General features: G+C 38.4%; 1 long non-coding RNA gene across 2 annotated transcripts; it reads left to right on the top strand.

Moving 5' to 3' along the window:
• Nucleotides 1-17,001: 17,001 nt before the first annotated feature.
• Nucleotides 17,002-19,811, top strand: LOC143434024 (uncharacterized). Of its 2 annotated transcripts, none has more exons than XR_013103168.1 (2): nt 17,002-17,108; nt 18,904-19,811. It is a non-coding gene; the product is annotated as an uncharacterized LOC143434024 (long non-coding RNA). The 2 variants fall into 2 exon arrangements; XR_013103169.1 differs by having other exon boundaries at nt 17,021-17,164.
• The last annotated feature ends 1,143 nt before the right edge of the window (nt 19,812-20,954 follow it).

The following is a 20,954-nucleotide window of genomic DNA, read 5'->3' as shown; positions in this document are numbered from 1 at the left end:
TTTTTTTTTGTACTTTCCACTTTTTTCTATCTCAATTGAATCAAAAAAAATAATAATAAATCACAAAACCTTTCAAAATATGCTTGAAAGTCTTAAATTATCATAGTTCTATGAGATACAAAGTTGCTTGAAAACAAAATTAAAAAAAAAAACAAAGAGTGAGTCTAATTATGGTGACTTCAGACAGAGAAAACTGACACGTTCCAAAATGGTGGTATCGGAAGCAACTACACATTTGACTTCAGAGTCACCTAGTTGAGACATACTCACCAAGGAACCAATTAAAGTCAAAATTCAAATATTTCACTTTTAAAAGCCTGAAGATATTTCTATGATAAATATCCATCTTCATGGACAGAAACTATTCATATATAAGCAAGAAGAAAAAAAAAAAAAAAAAAAAAAAAGGAAAGTCCTTGGCAAATCTTACTCCCCCTCTGATATTCCTCATCTCCCCAGTAGAGGCCCCATGGAAGGGACTGCACATTGTCCTGTGAGAAACTCTCCACTGGTAGTGTAAGGGATCAAATTCTGCCACAAAGGACTGCTAAAATTTGTAGGCAATTACTCAAATACCACTGAGTATCTGCCCCATGGAGAGGAAGAAGAGCCAGTCTACACTCAAAAACTGGATAATTAGCTGTTTTACAGAAGGAACCCACAAATTAGTCTACTTTGTTTGAGTCACATAGAGAAGTCAACCTAGTACATGCTAAAAAAGACTTAATCCAAAAGAATGGGCCCATAAAGAGCACATGGACAGATTAGTTTGTGCTGATACTCAGAGGGAAGTATAGTCAAGTAGTCAGGTACCTGCTTGAATGAGAGCAAGAGTATGCACCACCAGGAAAACATCAGAAACAGTAGAGGGGTGACTTTCACTACAAGCTACAAGAGTGTTTAACCCAGCATCATAAACCCAACCTGTGATCTGGACTGCTTCAACGGAAGGTACTCAGGTTGCTCAGCAGTACAGATCAACAGGACAGTGTCTGTGATAATTATTAATATTCTACCTTTTAGTAGAACAAAAACTTCTACCTTTCTTCACACTGTAGAGAGAACTGCTGTCATGCCCAGGACTAAGGAATGTTTATTGCTATACTCTTTTCAGATATAGGAGAAAATATGAAGGTTGACTGAAATTATCTCCTGGAAATCTGTTTTATCTTGTGTCCTTGGATGTCAAATTCAGGGCTTTTTATATGCTAGGTCAGTTCTCTCCCTCAGAGCTATAGACTCAAACCTTATCTTATATTTCAAAATACTACTAGACTTTCCTGAAAGTGTCAAGGTTATCTCAAGCCTAAGTCCTTTTCAATGTGTACAAAATCCATGACCAGAGAAAATTGAGGCTGTATTCAAATTTAACATTATCAATAAATAAGAAATTAGAAATTCTAGAATTAAAATAAAGAAAACCTTCCGTTAAAATTTCTAGAGCTCACAACTAAAATAGAGGTTGGAAATTGGTTTGTTGGAAGCTTAAAATAATTTATTACCGTGTGTAACTTGTTATATTACTTGACCTTTAATTTTGAGTGCACTGAAATTGTACCCAAGGCCATCTTCACCTACAAGACTATGATGGTGGGGAATGCATTCTTACACCCCCAACAAGTTACCTGAAACATAGTAGGTACTTTTGATTAATGGTATCAAAGGCGATACCTTAAAACCTATGTTATGCTGTAACTGGAAGGCACTAGTTCTATGATCTCAACTTTGACATGTTACATGTAATGAAAATTACAGCTCGTCCACATATATAACTAGTTGATCAATTAAGCCATAACTTATCACCAAGCAGAAAAGCCCTGAAATGGCATGAATGCTGTTTTATTTTTATCAATAGAAAGAAAAATTCTAAGGATGTCATAGTATCAGTGGTCTTAAAACACAGTCATCAAACTCTAACAAGGGGTTTTCATTCTTCTCAAAACCAAAAACGAACAAAAAACCTGGTTAGCTATGAGTAATAGTCGCCTTTCAAACAAAACACAAGCCTCCTTCTCTCAGCAATCATAATCTATTTCCCTCTCCCTCCCTCTACCTCTCTTTATTTACTCTCCCTTTTCCATCTCCCTCCCCGTGTGTGTGTGTGTGTGTGTGTGTGTGTGTGTGTGTGTGTGTACATGCGTGTGTGCTCCCACATGCATACATGTTTATGCATGCATATGTGTCTGGGTCTTTCATTTTGAGACAGCTCAAATTTCTTTTTTTTTTCCTTTTTTTATTGGATATTATATTTACATTTCAGATTTTATCCCCTTACCCCATTCCCCCCACCACCCAGGAACCCCTTATCCCATCCCCCTTCCTCCTACTTCTATGAGGGTGTGCCCCCACCTAACCCCCACTCCCATCTCCCCACCCTCGAATTCCCCCCACTCAGTGTTCACCCTTCATGTGATCAAAGATCTCCTCTCCCACCTATGCCCAACAAGGCCATCCTCCCCTACATATACAGCTGGAGTCATGGGTCCATCCCTATGTGCTCCAAGGCTGGTGGTTTAGACCCTAGGGAGCACTGGTTGGTTGGTATTGTTGCTCTCCTCATGGGGCCACCAACCCTTTCAGCTCCTTCAGTCTTCTCTCTAACTTCTCCATTGGGAACCCTTGATCAGATCAATGGTTAGCTGTGAGCATCTGCCTCTGAGTATGTCAGACTTTGGCAGACCTCTAAGGAGACAGCCATAACAGCTCCTGTCAGTATGCACTTCCTGACATCCATATCAGTGTCTAACTTTGGTGACTGCACATGGGATGGATACCCAGGTAGAATGGTCTCCAGATGGTCCCTCCTTCAGTTTCTGTCTCACTCTTTGTTATTCCTTCTAAGTAGGACCTAGTTATCCACACTTGTTCTTCCTTCTTCATGAGATTCATGTGGTCTGTTAGTTGAATCTTGGCTATTTCAAGCTTTTGGGCTAATATCTACTTATCAGTGAGTAAATACCATGTATGTTTTTTTGTGATTGGGTTACCTCACTCAGGATGATATTTTCTAGTTCCATTCATTTACCTAAGAATTTCTGGAATTCATTATTTTTAATAGCTGAGTAATACTCCATTGTGTAAATATACCACATTTTTTGTATCCATTCCTCTGTTGAAGGACATCTGGGTTCTTTCCAGCTTCTGGCTATTATAAACAAGGCTGCTATGAACATAGCAGAGCATATGTCCTTGTTATGTGTTGGAGCATCTTCTGGGTATATGCTCAGGACTGGTATAGCTGGGTCCTCAGGTAATGCTATGTCCAGTTTTCTGAGGAACCGCCAGACTGATTTCCAGAGTGGTTGTACCAGCTTGCAATCCCACCAACAATGCAGGAGTGTTCCTCTTTCTCTACATCCTCGACAGCATCTACTATCACCTGAGTTTTTGATGTTAGCCATTCTGACTGGTGTGAGGTGGTATCTCAGTGTTGTTTTGATTTGCATTTCCCTGATGACTAAGGATGATGAGCATTTCTTAAGGTGCTTCTGGGCCTTGTGTCTGGGTCTTTCATTTTGAGACAGCTCAAATTTCTGTAGCAAAAACTGATCTAGAATTCATAATTCTCCTGCCTCAGTTTCCTGATGTCTGGGATTACCAACATGCACCATCACACAGTACAGAGCAATTGCATATTGACAGTGAGTCCTGGTGAGCTTTTGGTAATGATAGTGGTGGGGTTTGTAGGCTTTTCTGGTTGTTTGACTGTCTGTTTGCTTTGGTTTAGGTTCTACCTTGTCTTATAAAAGTCTTTTCTTCTCTCTCATATCCCAGATGTGTCTTGCAAAGCATGGGGAAAGCTATGGCCTTCTAGTGAAGGCATAGAGCACTCAGATACCCAGCCAATTCTTGACCCATGCCAAAACTAAGAGCTTCCTTCTCTTTCCGTGATTCATGCTTCATGGCATCTAATGCACATCATTAAGCCAGTATGTTACTATTAATGTCTAAGAACAAAGGTTTCTTAAATGTCAAATATATCAACAACCAGTTCCTGGATTATAGGCCAATCTTGTTAATGCACAAATTTAAGAACTGTCCTTGATACGTGACATCATTATCTATCATAAGTTCACAAGTTAGTTGCACAACAAAACTCACAGATAAGGTTCTTGGAAATAAGAAGAGGTTATGTTTCATTGGGAACGTATTGTTTTTCTGAAAGTTCTTAGTCATTCACAAAGCTCATCTTTCTGAATGCCTCCTTTTCTCCTCCAATGACTTTGATTAAAATTCTGAAAATACACGCAACTATTGAAACACAGGAAGCAAAAAGGCAAACTAGATCGTATTAATCTGTCGCCAAGCACTGAATAGTTCTCCTTTTGTCTCATACAAAATAAGCCTTGTCTGCCTTGTATTTTCATTCCTCTGGCTCTTTTCAGATTATTGATCTTTGTGTTGTCTCTGCAAGCACATGGAAATTTTTCTTGTGTGTAAGAGGTTATCTATGATGCACAAAGGTTGCTTTCCTTGGCTGAATATGTCTTTAATACACTTCAAAGTGAATCTGTTAAAAAAAAACAAGTTCATTAAGAACTGCTCCCACTATGACTTCTGAAATCTCTTGATGGCCTGATGTAGCTTTACAACTTGTACTAGATATAAATGTGGAGCAAATAAAAATAAATATTACATGCCAGGAGTGCTCATAAAACTAACAAGTAATTGTTTTGCCCTCTAACCAAGCCCGTGGAAGCAGCATCTAAAATATTATTTTTAATGTTCTATACATAGTGTTCATGAATGTCCCCAAAATAAGGCCATATGCTTAATCCAACATTGGACAACTTCCTTTTGACTCCATTAAAGTCACACACACACACACACACACACACACACAAAGACAAACACACACACACACACACACACACACACAGAGACACACACATACACACACATACAAACAGAGGCACATTCAGAAGGCAAATGTTAGTTTTACCTTTTAGGAAATGATTTTTATAATTAGGAAAATAAAAGTTTTTAATATTAAAAGCAAGTTATCTGTGTCTCAAAAATTTATCTTTCTACAGTGTATAATATTAAATATATGAAATTTTTAAAATGGTGGGTGTGTCTCCTGGCACCAGAGCATAAATACAAGCCACATTATTTCTATCATGAACAGAACAATTAATTTTCTTAATTACTTATAATATTTTTACCCTCATAACACTTATAATGTGTAAAGAAATTTCTACAAGAACAATTGTGAAGTTAAACAACAAGAAAAACTACAAAACTGTAATGGAAACAGAAGTCCATGAGAGCTAAATAAAGTTTATTCAACATAACTCTGATGTGTATATATGGAATGAGCTAAAGATGGTCAACACTACATATCCAGGGACCCATGAGTCACCTAATGGTGGCTGACGTTAGATATCCAGGGAACCCACAACAAGCAGAATATAATCTGTCATTTAACTCTTTCTGGCAAAATACCAGTTTGGATGCTTTTTGTGTAAATATTACCTTGTTGTCAGAGTGTCTGTACCCGTCTCTCTGGTTGTGTCTGCCTGTAGGCATCTGTGCTTTGTTCAGTACACTCTGTGTGAGAGCCATATGTGCCTGAGTGCCTGTTGGCCTCTCCTCATGTGCCAAAAAATAAAGTATATCACACCTGGTTAGAACTTGAATTCTATCAGCTGCCTAGCCTCCTGTACCCTCTTTGTTTCCTAGCTTCTGACCTCAGACCTGCAAGTTCTCTATGCAAAGCACAAAGTCCCATTGGATGGACTTAAATCCTGAATGATTAGAGAGGCTATAATATCAATGGTATGTGTGCAACTTTATATAGCCTTTTATTTCTTAATAGATTATAATATAACTGTAATGCTACAGTGATTATACTGGTAGAGATTACTATTTCATTAACAGTCACCCTAGTGATATGTATAATTTATATATCTGCCAAAGGATGCCTCTACTGATAGCACACAATATAGCAACAACTTTGTACTAAAAATTATTTTGATGGCCAAAATAAAATGCAAATACCAAAGAAGTATAGTCAGAATCCTTGAGAATACATATGCATATGTACTGTATATTCTGATTATTTTCTTTTAAATACTGGGTCTCTTGGCTCCAGAACATAACTACAAGTCATGTTACTTCTAACAACCACTTACCAGTTGATTTTCCTAATTACTTATAATAGTTTGTGTGTGTGTGTGTGTGTGTGTGTGTGTGTGTGTGTGTGTGTGTGGAGAGAGAGAGAGAGAGAGAATTATGTAGAGAATTATATACATATATGTGATCAGCAAAATGAAGAAGGGTTTAAACTTCTCTAGAAACAAATCAATAAAAGAAATGATAAAAAATACACTCATGATCAAGACATTCTTTCAGCCTTTGATCTCCTCCAATAAAAGTAAAAAGGAATGTTCAATTAAACAAGTGAAACACTTAACAGGCAAAGGCACTTTATATAAAAGCAACCAGGGTGCAAAAAATATAGTAAGAGATATTCTATTTGTATTCAATAATAAAGCACAAATTAAAACCAAAATAGCATCAGACACCCACAAAATCTAAAAGGCTAAAATCTAAAGGGCTATCCCCATGGCAAGAATGTGAAGCCATTAGAACCCTCAAATCTATCACTGAAGAACTGATCCCATACTTTTGGAATGTTTTTTTTTTTCCTTATTATTCATTCTTCATTTCTATTGCTGTAATAAAAGATCCTGACAAAAATCAACTTAGGAAAGAGAGGGTTTCTTTGGCTTACAATTCCAGGTTACAGCCCATCATAGCAGGGAAGTCATGGCAGAAACTTAGAGTATCACATCCACAGTCAAGAGCAGAAAGTGAGCGAGCACAGAGAGAGAATAGATTTTTGCTTGCTTGCTTGTCTGTCTGCTTTTTCATTTGTTTGCAAGAAGCTTTCTCTTCCCTTACTCTTGCCTAAGGAATGGTGCCACCTTCAATGGGCTTAGTGTTTCTACATCAGTTAACAATTAAGGCAGTCTCCAACAGACACACCCACAGGCAAGCCTGACCTAGATAATCCTTCATTACACATCTTCTTCCAGGTGTTCTATGTTTAAAATCAAGTCAATAAGTAAAACCAATCAACTCACCTCCTTTTACTTTCTTTTACTTACTGTGGATAAAACCCAAGTCCTCCTGCATTTCTGCACACTAAGCAAGCACCCTATCAACTAAGCCACATTTCCAGCCCCTGAAATATTTTATTACTTATTAAAATTAATTATATGTCTACCCCATGACCAAATATTTTTACTCTTAAGTATTCACCCAAGAAAAATGAAGGCCCCCCAACATGACATTTTTTCTTTTTTGTCTCTTTATGGTTGATAGTTCTTGCCCACCATAACTATATTGTTAGTTTATGAAATTTACTACAGGTCTCTTTTCAATGCCTAGAATTACACTCGGAATTTTTAGGAACATTTAGAGTCATCTGTTGGTATATAAAGTGAAATGAATTCTAGGACCTTGTCATCTACACAAAACTTCATGGCTGCTCATCTCTTTTGTAAAATAATGTAGCACTTGCTTATAGCGTTCTCTTGTGTCCTTTACATAATTTCCATATTACTTACAATATCTAATAAACACACTATAACACATTAGCCATTGCTACTGATACTATGCTATTGTTCAGGAAATAATGAAAAACAAAGAAAAGGCCTGTGTATGCTTCTTACAGATGGAAACATCCTACTTAAATGAGATTCTTTGTTGTTGTTGTTGTTGTTGTTGTTGTTGTTGTTGTTATCTCCTATCTGAATACAGGGCTGGCAATTCCATGAGCAAAGAAAACTATCTGAATTTACAATTTTATAAGAAAGTACCTTTATTCAAATTTATGTAATGTATAGATGTGTGCCTTGCATGCATTTTATACGTGACCCTTTTCAAACAAAACCGTGATTGTAATTAAATAGCTGGTGCCAGATTGAGTAATTATTTACATAAAATGTTTGCTAACAAAAAAAAAATGTTGAATACTGTGGTTTTAAAATGTAACTGTCTTTACAGAACGTTCATTTTCCTTCAGCTATTTATGTATTCACAGAGTGAACCCCATCTGCGTTGCTTATTTAAAATGCAGTGGTTATTGCATTATAAGAAACTACTTGGGCTCTTACCAACAATGTAAGCAATTATCTCAAGCCAAATATCCTTAACTACTCTTTTGTCCTCTCCAACTTTAAAAGGCATTTCCATTTTCTCAGTAGCTGCACTGAAATGGAGGACTGCCTTTTATTGTTGTGTGTGAGGAGATTCTATGAAAATGGCTAAGAAGCATTTGCCTGCAATAGCATAGTATGAGATGTGGATTTAAGAAGGCTTTTCTATTACCAATACTGGAATAGGGCAGATGTCTCCTGCGGATAGCACATTATTAAGAACCAGAGTTTTATAAGAGTTAACTATCAGAAGCACTTTAGATTATGGTCCAAAATACTTGTGGCCTATTGTACAAAGAAAAAAAAGCCCTAACATTTTGCAGAGGCACTTGGGAAGATGGTGTTTTACATACAAAACATGGCCAGCAGAACTAACTGGAGCCAACCCAACAGCAGCAGGTGAAAATGACTAGAGTTTTACAGAAGCTGTCGGCTCTGGCAGATTACAAAAAGCATTTTTCTTCAGACACATTGAGATTTCAAATGGCAAGGTCAAAGTGGAGGTCACAAATAGCCTTTGTGCATCAGGAGGGTCCACCTGGCTATAGATAGCAGACAGCAGAGAATACCTAACAGTTAAAGAAAATTATTAAGAGTGGGCTTAGATTCCAGGCATGTCCACATGCAAATACTATGTGAATCATTCACAAGGTTCCATCCATCGTGATCATGAATAAGGTTCAAATGTTTGGGCCCCTCAAAGTGGACATGCTGTGGTCTTATCCTGGAACAATAACGTTAAGAGGTTGGACATTTAAGAGGTAATTAAATCATAAGCAAAGCTCCCTTGTGAATGGGAGGGAAGCCCTGGCCAGAAGTCCCAGGAGTGTGGCTGCTCCTTCTATCCTATGGGAGCAGATCAGCAAACTCCATCTGTAAAGCAGAGTGAATCCTCACCAAATGTGGAACCCCTCATGTCTTGGTCTTGAACTTCTCAGCCCCTAGAACACTGAAAAATAATTTTTATTAATTATAAATTTTCCAATCAGTGGCATTTTGTGTAGCTGCCTAAATGTATTAAGACAGACATTCTAAGAATAAATAGTTATTTTTATCTGAAAACCATGGATAATACCTTTAGAGGCATTTAGGTTATGGTCCATAAGTAGCTGGCAATTAATGAACAGTCAGTCAATGGCATTGCTATCATTGTTATTGTGGTATTGCAAGAAATATAGTGAAGAAAGAATGAATTTTAACAATTTTTAATGCTTAATGGGCATCTGGGTGGTAATTCCATATACAATTAGTGAAAGGGTTAAAAATTTTTAAAAACTCCTAACAGGCAGAGCAGAACCAAGAGTGCAGGTCAGCTTGGTCATGAGCTCTGTGATTCAGGAACTTGGCTGACCACAAGATAGATGGTTGGTTACGAATAGGCTCTTTAGAGAATAGCCTATACAAAATGTTCCCCATGACTGTTCCTTAGACCCTGTCACAAACTGAATAATGGGCTGGGACTTTCCACAGGTGCTCTCCAATAGCCCTTCTTTACTCCCGCTGGGTTGTGGTTTCCCCCCCCCCCCCCCGAGTTGTGGTTTTTGGCTTTAAATTCTCTCTGTCTCCAAAGCCCCGGGGTCGGACCCCACTGCCCCTGCATGGGTCATGGGTCTTGACCTCAACATGTTGAATATACCTCTTGCTGATTGCATCAAGTTCGGTGTCTTGTGAGTTAATGGGTGGCCGAAAATTCCTGAGGCTTGGGTGAGGTCCTCCCTTCATGGGGGCCTTACCTTAGCAATCCTTAAAGGTGATATTCCTTTCATCTGGTTAGTTTTTGTCATCCTGACACAAACTTAGATATTCCTGAGAAGACAAGTTTCAGTGGAGTAATTGCCTTCATCAGATTATTCTATCACCTCCATCAGATTATCCTATGGGCATATCTGAAGGGCCATTTTCTTTATTACTGATTGAGGTGAGAGGGTCTGGCCCACTGTGGAGGGTACCACTCCTAGGTTGGTGGGCCTGGATTATAATAGAAAGCAAACTCAACAGGTTGTAAGAATGAGTCAGTAAGCAGTGTTCCTCCCTGGTTTCTGCTTCAGTTCCTGCCTAGGCTTCCTACCTTGACATCCCCTCAATGAAGAGCTGTAATCTATAAAATGAGATTAAACCTTTTTCTCTCCAAGTTGATTTTGCTCATGGTGTTTATCACAACAACAGAGAATCAAACTTCAACACATTCGTGATCATATCAGAAGCGCTGGTCACTCTTTTGGGAGTAGAACCGAAGGCAATATTTGGTAGAAAGAGAGCCACTGGTTTTCACACATTTCCATTTGAATCTCATATGCATTGTTATGCGTTTTAGTGAATGCATGTCTTCTTTTTCTTTGTTTCTGAGGCAATGTCACAGTGATTCTGATGCTGCATCCTAAACACTAGTGACCACCTACAGGAGGGAGATTTCTGAAGGGCCAATCAGAATTAACTAATCCCCACGCATGGGGATAAATCTAAGCAGCTGGAGTATGAATCCTGAAACCAACAGAAAGGACTAGATGTGAAGATTTAGGAAACTTGGGAAGCACGGATCTTAAAAGTTTCCATCTCTGTGGCTATGTGGAGTTTAGCATCTCAACACAGAACCACTCACAGGCCAAGGACTCACACTGTTGAAGTCATGGAGTTCTATACGTGTGGCAGGATTTTCCCTGCCCAATTAATTTAAAGCAGGAGGCCTGTGATTGGACAAGGAAAAGGGAGGTGGAGCTGAGTTGCAGAGACTGGACGGAGACAGACAGGGGAGAGGAGGAAGCAAGACTGAGACCAACAAACAGGATGACTCAGATTCAGTGAGCCTTTAGAAATAGCCACAGGTAGATATGAGTTCATAGAGGGATAAAATAATTAAATTTACTTGTCTAATCTAGGTGGGTAGCTTGTATCATTAGCAATTAGCCCTGAAATTATTGTGTGGGACCTTGTAAATTGAGAATCTATTGTTATATAAATCTGGCTGATTAATTATAAGCTTCTAGAGTTTTGTTTCTACTGGTTGCTGGGTGTCGTGGTGGCTCACCGTGGGGTGGGTGATCGTTGTGTGGGGCTGGCGTGGCAGTGATCCACTAAGGGAACTTTGGAGTTCTAGGCTAGAGAATCTGCCGAGATGAGAACACCCTGCTGGAGCCATGTGGCCCAATGGCGCCTGGCGTAGCACGGGAATATTTCCCGCAACATATAAGCGGGCTTGTGGACCAATATGGTAGAGATTACATTGTTCTAGAGACAGGTCATAGGTTAAACTGTACCCCAAAACGACAAAGGTTATAAATTGAAGTTCTAAATCTACCTACCACATTTCTGGAGATTGGATTTCTTTAAAGAACTGTGTAAAAGTAAAGTTATTTGGGTGGCTCCTATGCTAGTATGAGTTGTCCTAGAAGAAGAAAAAACTGGACACATATGCATATGGAAAGAAAATAACAGGAAGATACGGAGTGGAAAATCGCCATTGGTAAACAAAGGCGACAGGGCTAGAGCAGTAGGTTCTGAAATATGGAACAAGAAAAGTTCCCCATGCCTGCAACCCAGGACCATAAATCCAAGATGATGAATTGAAGACTGGTTTTCCAAAATGTTAAACGTTCAGAGCTAAACAATAACATTACTCGGTATTTAATGACTGAGTCGGTTAACTGCATATGTTCTAAATTGGGATACAGGAAAAGTCAGCTCTGTGAAAGAAGGGGAAGTTTCGTTAACTTGTTTACTGTTACTTCAAGACAAGAGGACAGAATGAAGACTTGGCTGCATTTGTTCTTTTTGAAAGCTAGTACTCAAAGGCAGAAATGGAGCAGGCAAACTGGGGAAAGCCATTGTATGGCGTTTTGTTGATATTTTTTACTGTAAGCAAAAATGAGATTCTGAGAAGCACACAGGGTACCCCTTGCATAGTCTACCAGGAAGATGGGAGAACGAACAGTTCTCATCTGGTTATCTTTTCCCGTTGTCTGAAATGTGTCCTATGAGCAACAATTCCTCTTGCACCCCTGAATCTTTGGTCTGATCAGTGTCAGCCAGCTGAGAGATCTAAGATTGGAAAGACCCTAGGGTAGAATGGAAAAATACCAGCAAGAGATTATAGCAAGATCCAGGCCACGCAGGAGAGAAGGACCACTGTTTTCACAGACTGTCCACTGTGCCTGTAGTTGAATCAGAAGAGGGCTGCATAAATGTGTCACTGGATGTCGGGAGCATCTCTGAATGGCACAGAAGAGCATAAGGCTTGTTGTTTACCATCGACTGTCATTTGGGAAGATTTTTCCTTGTCACAATAATTGTCACAAACAATAATTCTTAGTAGCACTTGCTAAGATATATTCGTTTACCCTACATAGAAAATATGATTATTTTTCAAAGCTATAAAAGAAGAATGGGAAATGCTGTTTCTTGTATCACTACCAACATAATAATAACAGAAAAATGTAAAACAATAATTGAAAAATCATTAGAGAAAACTTTGCCCAGCAAATGCTAAATTGTCCTTAACATTCTGTTATTCGTTTCAATGACAATAAAAAAAAATGGCATTCATGCATACTACTTGAAAGGAGAGACTGATATGTTCATTTCAGAGGGAAAGATGAAGACATTCATTAAGTATCTTTTAAAAATACTACCTCTTACTTTAAAAAAATCTTTTAAAATGCATTCATGAACTTTCACCCAGTAATTCTAAGGGAATAGAAATTTTTAAAGATTTATTTATTTTTATTTTATGGATGTGGGTGTTTTGCCTACATGTGTGTGCACCATGTGTGTGCCTGTTACCAAAAGAAGCCAAAAGAGGGTACCAGATTCCCTGGAGCTGGGGTTACAGATAGTTGTGAGCTGTCGTGGGGATACTAAAAACTAAACCTAGGTGCTTTGCAAGAAGAGTAAGGGATCTTCATCTCTGAGTCCTCTTTCCAGCCCCAAGGGAATAGAAATTTTATTAGTAAAAATATTCAGACCACAGTTGAGGATTTACCTATGGTAGAGTCTGTGCATGGAAAGCATAAAGTCCTGGCACTGAAAATGCATATATATATATAAGGAACAATTTGTTTCCAACAGCATAGAAGTTAAAAATAAAACATGGTGCATCTGCTTGTAATGCTATTCCTCATGCTCTGAAACTCACTCGTGGAGAAACACTGAACACCCAGTAGCAGGTGAGAAAGCATAATCAAAAACCATTCAACTGAGGCAGAAAGATCATGAGTTGGATGGAGACTGGCCAGAGTTACCTAGCAAGACCCTAATTCAAAAACAATCAAAGAAAAACCTACCAATCCATATTAATTTAACTAGTAACAGATATATTTTTATATCTGTTATATATTTCCATACATATGTGTGAGCATGTACATGTGTGTTGGGGGGAATGGCAGAAAAGTATAGCTTGTTCCTCAAATGCTGTCTACCTACTTTTGAAGAATTACTTCCCATTGGCCTGGGTTCATCAGGCAGGTGATAATAGCTGGCCAATGGGCCTCAGGAATCTGACTGTCACCATTGCCCCATCAGAGGGTTTACATGTGCAAGCCTCATCACACAAAGCTATCTTGTTTTGTGTTCTTTTGCGTGTGTGTGTGTGTGTGTGTGTGTGTGGTTTCTTAAGTATAGATTCTGGGAACTGAACCTAACTCTTCACGCTAACAAGGCAAATACTTTAACAATATACTATCTCCCTAGGCTACCATGGGCATTTAATTATTTTATGTACATGTATTAACATATCTGAAGAAAAAAAAAACCTAAAGAAAGAAGTCAATAGCAGATAATTCTTTGTAATGGTAGAGGAATCATTCAACTTTATTTATACACGTAAATGTTCATATGTGTAAAATATATCTTAAAAGTTTAGACATATATTCACAAATTGCTATCTTCCTTTAAATATGTAAGAGAAACTGAGCTAGCTTTTCCCAAAAATTTGCAACCAAAGTGTTAAGTGAACAAAAGTATTATCACAAGCTTAGAACTCCTAAAACAAGTGTCAACAATTTCTACATACATTGCTACATTCCAGCCTCAAAGATTCTGGGCTTAGTTGCATGGAGTAAAGGATTGATAAGTCTTCTGAGGATGGGTAAGATACTAAACTAGCTGTATTCTTTTGACTCGGGCACTCATGTTTTTAAATCAGCACTTCTACATTTAGAAAGATGTAGCACTAACCACCGTGCTGAGTCTACATCTTTATGTTGATGTTAAGACAAAAAAGTTATCTATGAGACATATTAATTATATTAATCTTAAAATTCTTCAAGGTAAATCAAAATTAAGGCCACAAATGTTTACATTGAGCATAGATTTTTTTTCCTCTAGCTATGAAACAAAATTATCCAAAAACTTTACTTCTGCAAGGTCACAGTGAGCCAAGCAGGTGTCTGTCTGAAAATTTTCTCTAAGGTTCAGTGTTACTGAATTAATCAGGTCTTGTGGGCTGCAGGCAAACTTGAGAAACCAACAGCTTTTGAGCTCTTCACTGTGTACCCTTGACATGTGCACAAACATATCTTTCTTTGGAGTACTGGGTTTCCAGCCTATGCCTGCAGAGTCAACCTGCTATTATCTGAACTACCTCTCCCACCCTATGGCTATCAAGGTTGACCCAGCATGCACCATGTTCCTGGCAGGAGCTTGGGCTATTTTCCCAATCCTCACTCTCTCTGTCATCAATCTAAAAACAATCTGAAGAACTACTTTGCCCTTAAAAATATATATAGTAGTGGCTGAAAGAGTGTGAAAATTGATTATGGAATTTCCTTCCTTCAGGCAGCATACCCAAAGCCCTTGGGGAGGTCTGAAGTGGGAGCCAAATGGCATAACAACATGAATTGCAGAAACTGTTGTTGGATGAGAAGAAACGCTCCATGAGTCACATCATGCCATAGCCACCCATTCTGACCAGAAGTGTCAGGCCCAAAGCAATGGAATAAATGTTGCCAACTTTCAAGAAAAAAAAAATCAATGTTTTGCTGTAACTGGAAGGAATGGTCGAAGTGCATCCTCCCTGGAACTTACATGCTTCTGTACCTGAAGTTCTGTACAGTCAGTAGCTGCAGCGACTGTACTTCATAGTGAACTGAATGGTATTGTAGAATTGCAAAGAGTAGTGTAAATGTACTGACCACCAAAGGACCATGAGAAGAAGCAGGAGAGGGATGGATGTATAACTTGGCTTCATGCAGTTGTTCCATAATGTGCATATATTGCAACATCTCACATTTCTACTCAATTTTCTGATTCATTTGCCATTCCAACCTTTTGCTTTAAATGGAAGAAGAAAATAGACAAGTCATGGTAGAGAAACTTAGAATCTGGGTTTTTTCAGTATAACAGAGTTAAAGTTCAGTTCTATAGGTCATCTGCTCTCCAACCATTCACAGGAATGCCTTCATGTTTGACAGTCTCCCACTGTGAGTGACTAGATGAAGAACAAAGTCAGAAGTCTCAAAACATATCAGTGAGCCACACCTTAAATCTCTTCATCAAAATCAAGTACTCCAGGCCAGAAACGATTAGAAGAAACATGAGTCACAGCCCTACATGGCAGCCCAAAACTCTGCTCAGCCACTTGCTCTTCCAACACCGGTGGTAAGAGATGTTACTAATTTCATCTGACTCTCAAAGATCAAGCTGTCTCAGATGACAGGGAGACACGGAAGCTAAGTCAAAACAGTTATCATGAGTGCCAAGCCATTATATTAAGTCCTAACTATACTACATCTTTTCCTGGTGAGAGAGTAAGCAAAATATTGAGTTGTGAATTTCCTATTGTAAAAGTTGTCAGAGTCAAAAGAGGCCCCTCTCACCTCTAATAAAAACCAGAAGTTTTATAGAGGAAGAGCTTTCATGGCCCATTGCCTGAGAGAAACAAAATGTTCTTGCAGAACTACAATCTTGTGCAAAGGCCACTGCATCCTTATGAGACAAATACCTCTACAAGAACATCTAAAAAGCATCTCTCTGTTCTATTAGAGGGCAGACGCTTTCTCCTTAATCTCTATAGGAAAATTGTGGCCTCAAAATATTATATGGAATAATCCTCTTCATTTGCCTGATCTGTGTGGGGAGGGGCGGGGCTGGTGTGTAAGCACATGTACACCATCATGTGCATTTGGAACCCAGAAGTCAAAGTCAGGTGCTATTCTTGAGCCTGCTCCACTTTATTTTTTGAGACAGGGTCTCTCACTGATCACAGCTAAACTAGTTACCAAGCGAGTCACAAGGATCTTTCTCTCTATACCTTTTCAGCATTCGAATTACAGACTCAGCTTTTTAAATGAGTTCTGTGGCTAGAACTTAAGTCCTCATCTTCACATGTTTCAGACTCCAGCAACTGAGCTGCCTCCTAAGCCTTTTACTTCACCTGTTATGATGTCCGAATACTTCAGTTTCTTTGAATATGCTCACATTTGGTGACAGCATGTTCTCCACATTGTGATACTAATTATCCTAAAACAATTCTTATTGTTCTTCAGAAAATTTTCTCGTCGGTCTTTATTTTGATTGGCATCAGTGTGTTTGAGTTTTCTATAACAGTATCTGTTAAACCAATAAAAGTTTCTGCCATCTGATGCTTGCCCACTCCTGAGCTCTTTTCTCTTAGGTTAGGAATTCTAGTAACCTTCATAATTGTTGAGATTAATATTTGTGGGTGAGCAAAATAAAGACTGTTTTTTATTTACTAATCCTCCTGCTTTCTCCAAAGCCAATGCTTCTCTTATATAACATCTTGCTAATTTTGCCAAACACAAAGATCAGAACCTAGAATTATCTTATTTGTTTGTTTGCCTTTTGGTTAATGTGTGCCTTATAAATTTCCCAAGAGCAGAAGCTTTGTGCATGCTGTCTACAGATTCTCCTTGTGACAACCCTGATGGCACTCAACTGATGACCCTATCTGGTTTATCAGCAGCTTCCTGCCATGAACACAAACTAAAGAAGGTCAGATAACCGAGCTGTCTTTTCTGAGTGTGAATGTTCTTACTTAGTTACCACAAGTAAGTAAGGTCAGTGACATGTGACAATCAATCCTACCAGCGGTTCCTGCAGGTGCCTCTATGCTAGCAATGAGCCAATCAGCAGAGGTCTAAATTCACATCAGCTCTGAAAGTCAGCCAGACAGCCCACCTCTGCCTAGGATGCTGAAGAGCTTTTGTTTACATACATAGAATTCTTGATGGTACTTGGGTTTATTTTGTTTTGCTATGTCTGACTTCTTTTCTTTTTCTGTATGCATTTTTCTGTATGCATTTGCATACTATGTGTTATACTTTGTGTGTGTGTGTGTGTCTGTGTGTGTGTGTGTGTGTGTGAGAGAGAGAGAGAGAGAGAGAGAGAGAGAGAGAGAGAGAGAGAGAGAGAGAGAGGGAGAGGGAGAGGGAGAGGGAGAGGGAGAGGGAGAGGGAGAGAGAGAGAGAGAGAGAGAGAGAGAGAGAGAGAGAGAGAGAGAGAGAACATGCATTTGGAGACCAGGGGTCGACATTATGTGTTTCTCTTTATCATACCCCACTTTATTATTTGAGACAGGCTCTCCCTGTGCTAAGATTACCAATCAGCTAGACTGCCTTGCCAGTGAACTTTGGGATTTGCCTGTGTCTGTTTCCTGTAGCACCTGGGCTACAGATGTACACCACATGCCTGCTCTTTCACACTGATGTTTCTGATTCAAACTTGGGTCTTCATGGTTAAACAGTAGGCACTTTACCCACTGAGCTATTTTTTCCAGCATTTTCTTTAATTTTTAAAGAAGAGATGATTTTACTGTGTAATATAAAATGTTTGTGAATCTCAAAATAAAACTGATTTGATTTTGATATATACTTAAAAATAGTATTGTTCTTATGAATGAAACTGGCTGAGGATAGCATTGCTGGTCTATAGTCCCAGCACTTAGAAGACTAAGGAGGAGAATCGGGAGCATAAAGCCTGTCTGAGCTACCCTGTTTCTCAAAGACAAAAATGCAAAAGAGGAGAACATAGAAGGAGAAGAGGAATTGAGGAGGAAGGAAGAGGAAAGAAGGAACAGGCAAAGAAAGAGAGGGAAGGGGAGCAAGGAAGAAAGAAATGGAGGAAGGAAGGAAAGAGTAAATATACTGTATGTATGTATGTATGTATGTATGTATGTATGTATGTATGTATGCATGAGAGATAAGAATGTTTATAGACATGTATGACTGTCATTTTGGAAGCTCCAACTAATCTTATTCAAAAGGCTTTGTTTTTTTCCATAAAAAATCTTATTTTAATTATGTAATTAAAATTCTGGGTAATATCAGTTTTAAAAACTGACTTTAAAGCAAAGTCATGGATTTGAGGCATATATTTGTTGTTCTTTAAAAACATAACATTTCTTGACCATGAGGAGATTTTTTTATATGAAAATATTTTGCTGGTTTTATGTGTAATTGATAATCTATTTCTTTTTTACATCTATTTACTTACTTGTATGGGGAGTGTACTATGATGTATATTTGGAGGTCAGAGGACAACCAGCACTGTGGTAAGTTCTGTCCTTCTATCTTGTAATAGCTGAGGACTGGCACCCTTACACAACGAGTCATCTTGCCAGCCTTAAATCATTTTTAATATTCATCTAAAGTTATTTTTTAAAATAACTTCTTGTGCTCAAGCCATACTGTATTTTCTTATTTATTTCATCTATATGAGTATATACATGAATGCCATAGAGTCAGCTCATAGAAGTAAATCTGTGCATGTTTATTTGTTTGTTTTTTAGTGAATTAGTATGGGGAAGTGAGAAAGCAAACTGTGAAGACAGAGGTATTTCAAAGCCACGTAATTTACTGCAAGATCTGATGTAAACTATATCTCGCCTCAGACACTTGACCAGTGTGTCCTTTGTTGATATTTGGTCTCAGTGAAAGTGAACTCATAAGGTCATTCACCGATAAGAAGGACACTGGCCTCTCTAGAGTTATTCAAAATGGAATTTCCAGCCCATTGGAACAACAAGGAAGTCGCATGCGCCAGCTCTTTCTGCTGAACTCATGAACACTGAGCTGTATAGCAGTGTTGTTTTCTTATTGCTGCCATACATTTTCCATTCAGTTTCACTTGATCACAGATGACATTGATGAAAACACTGTGACTCAGAGCTTGGCAATCATGTACTAAGTGAGGTTCTTCGGGGCCAAATAGGTGGTATTTGAGCCAACATAGTTTTAGGGGAAGACTAATGGCAACTGCCAATGCTACAAACATTCCAGCAATGGCATACTTAGCAAACATAAAATTCTAGGATTCTGATTCTGTGTAGATAGAATGTTGGACAGATATTTCTTTTTTTAGAACAAAAAAATGTATTATCCTCTTTTCTATCATAACATCATCTTCATTCTTTAATTAAATTATTCAATCAAAGCCAATTTCTAAAGCTGGGTGTCTATTAGAATGATGCAAATTAAGAAATTCTAAAAAACCCAGTGAAGAAACAGGCAATGAGATGAACTACTGAGAAGTGTCAGTACCCGATACACACATGGGGAATGCCCGCTGTCCCCATCCATCAGGGAGATGTTGATCCAAACTATGCTGATATCACCTCAGCTGGGTAAGAAGAGAACAGTTAAAAAAAAAAAAAAAAGCAAGTCGGGCGGTGGTGGCGCACGCCTTTAATCCCAGCACTTGGGAGGCAGAGGCAGGTGGATTTCTGAGTTTGAGGCCAGTCTGGTCTACAGAGTGAGTTCCAGGACACAGAGAACCCCTGTGTCAAAAAAAAAAAAAAAAAAAAAAAAAAAAAAAAAAAAAAAAAAGCAGCAACAGATGTCACTGAAGATAAAAGCAGGTGTAGCCTTATATACGTCTGCTGGAATATAAACTGGTATGGCCACTGTAGAAATCAGTATGAAGTCTCCTCAGTAACTCAGAGTAACCCTACCATAGGATGCCCTTGTATATCCGTGCTCACTGCAGCACTTCAAAACAGCCAAGCTATGGATTTGCCCTGGGTGCCCATCAAAAGAAAAGCAGATAAAATGTAGAATACATATTTAGCCATAAAGATGAACAAAATATCTCTCAAGAAATAAGATGGACCTGAAGGTCACCATATCAATAAACTTTAGGGTCAGAAAAACGAACATTACATGTCTTCTGTGATACATGGATCATATATTACAGTTACATGTACATGTACATATGCATATTTGCACACATGGGCTTATGGCATGAAAGTAGAGGAGGGGCTACTTGGGAGGAAGATTAACGATGGGGATGGACAGACAGCCGAGGAGGATGGACAGACAGCCGAGGGGCATATATGTCAAATGTGATCAAAGCAAATGCTAAAACCTTATGACAATGCTACTATGAGACTTTGTACCACAACAATATGCGGGTGGTCAGGAATAAACAGTAAATTAAAGTTAATGTTCAGATGGCAGGAATTTTTGGTTCAGAAATTTTAATAAAACATTATATTGTTTAAGAAGAAAATTAAACTTCAAGAGACTCTGTATGCCACAAATGGGAGAGCTGTCTCTGTGGGGGTGGTTTTGTTTTTTACCAACATGTAAAAAGGAATAAGAGATAAATGAAGGAAAACTTGTATTTGCAGATATTTTCTTCCCTAAAGATTTACCTGTCCAAAATTTCAATTCTTCATTAATGTTCTATAATGTGTACTAAAGCAGGAGAATTTTTAAGTCATTTGAAAAATTAAACTCCTAATAAAGCTCATTTTTCTCACTGCAAAATAAGAAAATATGTTTGTATAATGGAAAACACATTCTGCATAATATAGACCATCAGGGTTGAGTCTCGGTCTAA

This window comes from Arvicanthis niloticus, chromosome 12 (assembly GCF_011762505.2).
Source record: "Arvicanthis niloticus isolate mArvNil1 chromosome 12, mArvNil1.pat.X, whole genome shotgun sequence".
Lineage (NCBI taxonomy): Eukaryota > Metazoa > Chordata > Mammalia > Rodentia > Muridae > Arvicanthis > Arvicanthis niloticus.
Note: the sequence above shows the minus strand (reverse complement) of the source record. Positions and strands in the feature narration are given on the sequence as shown.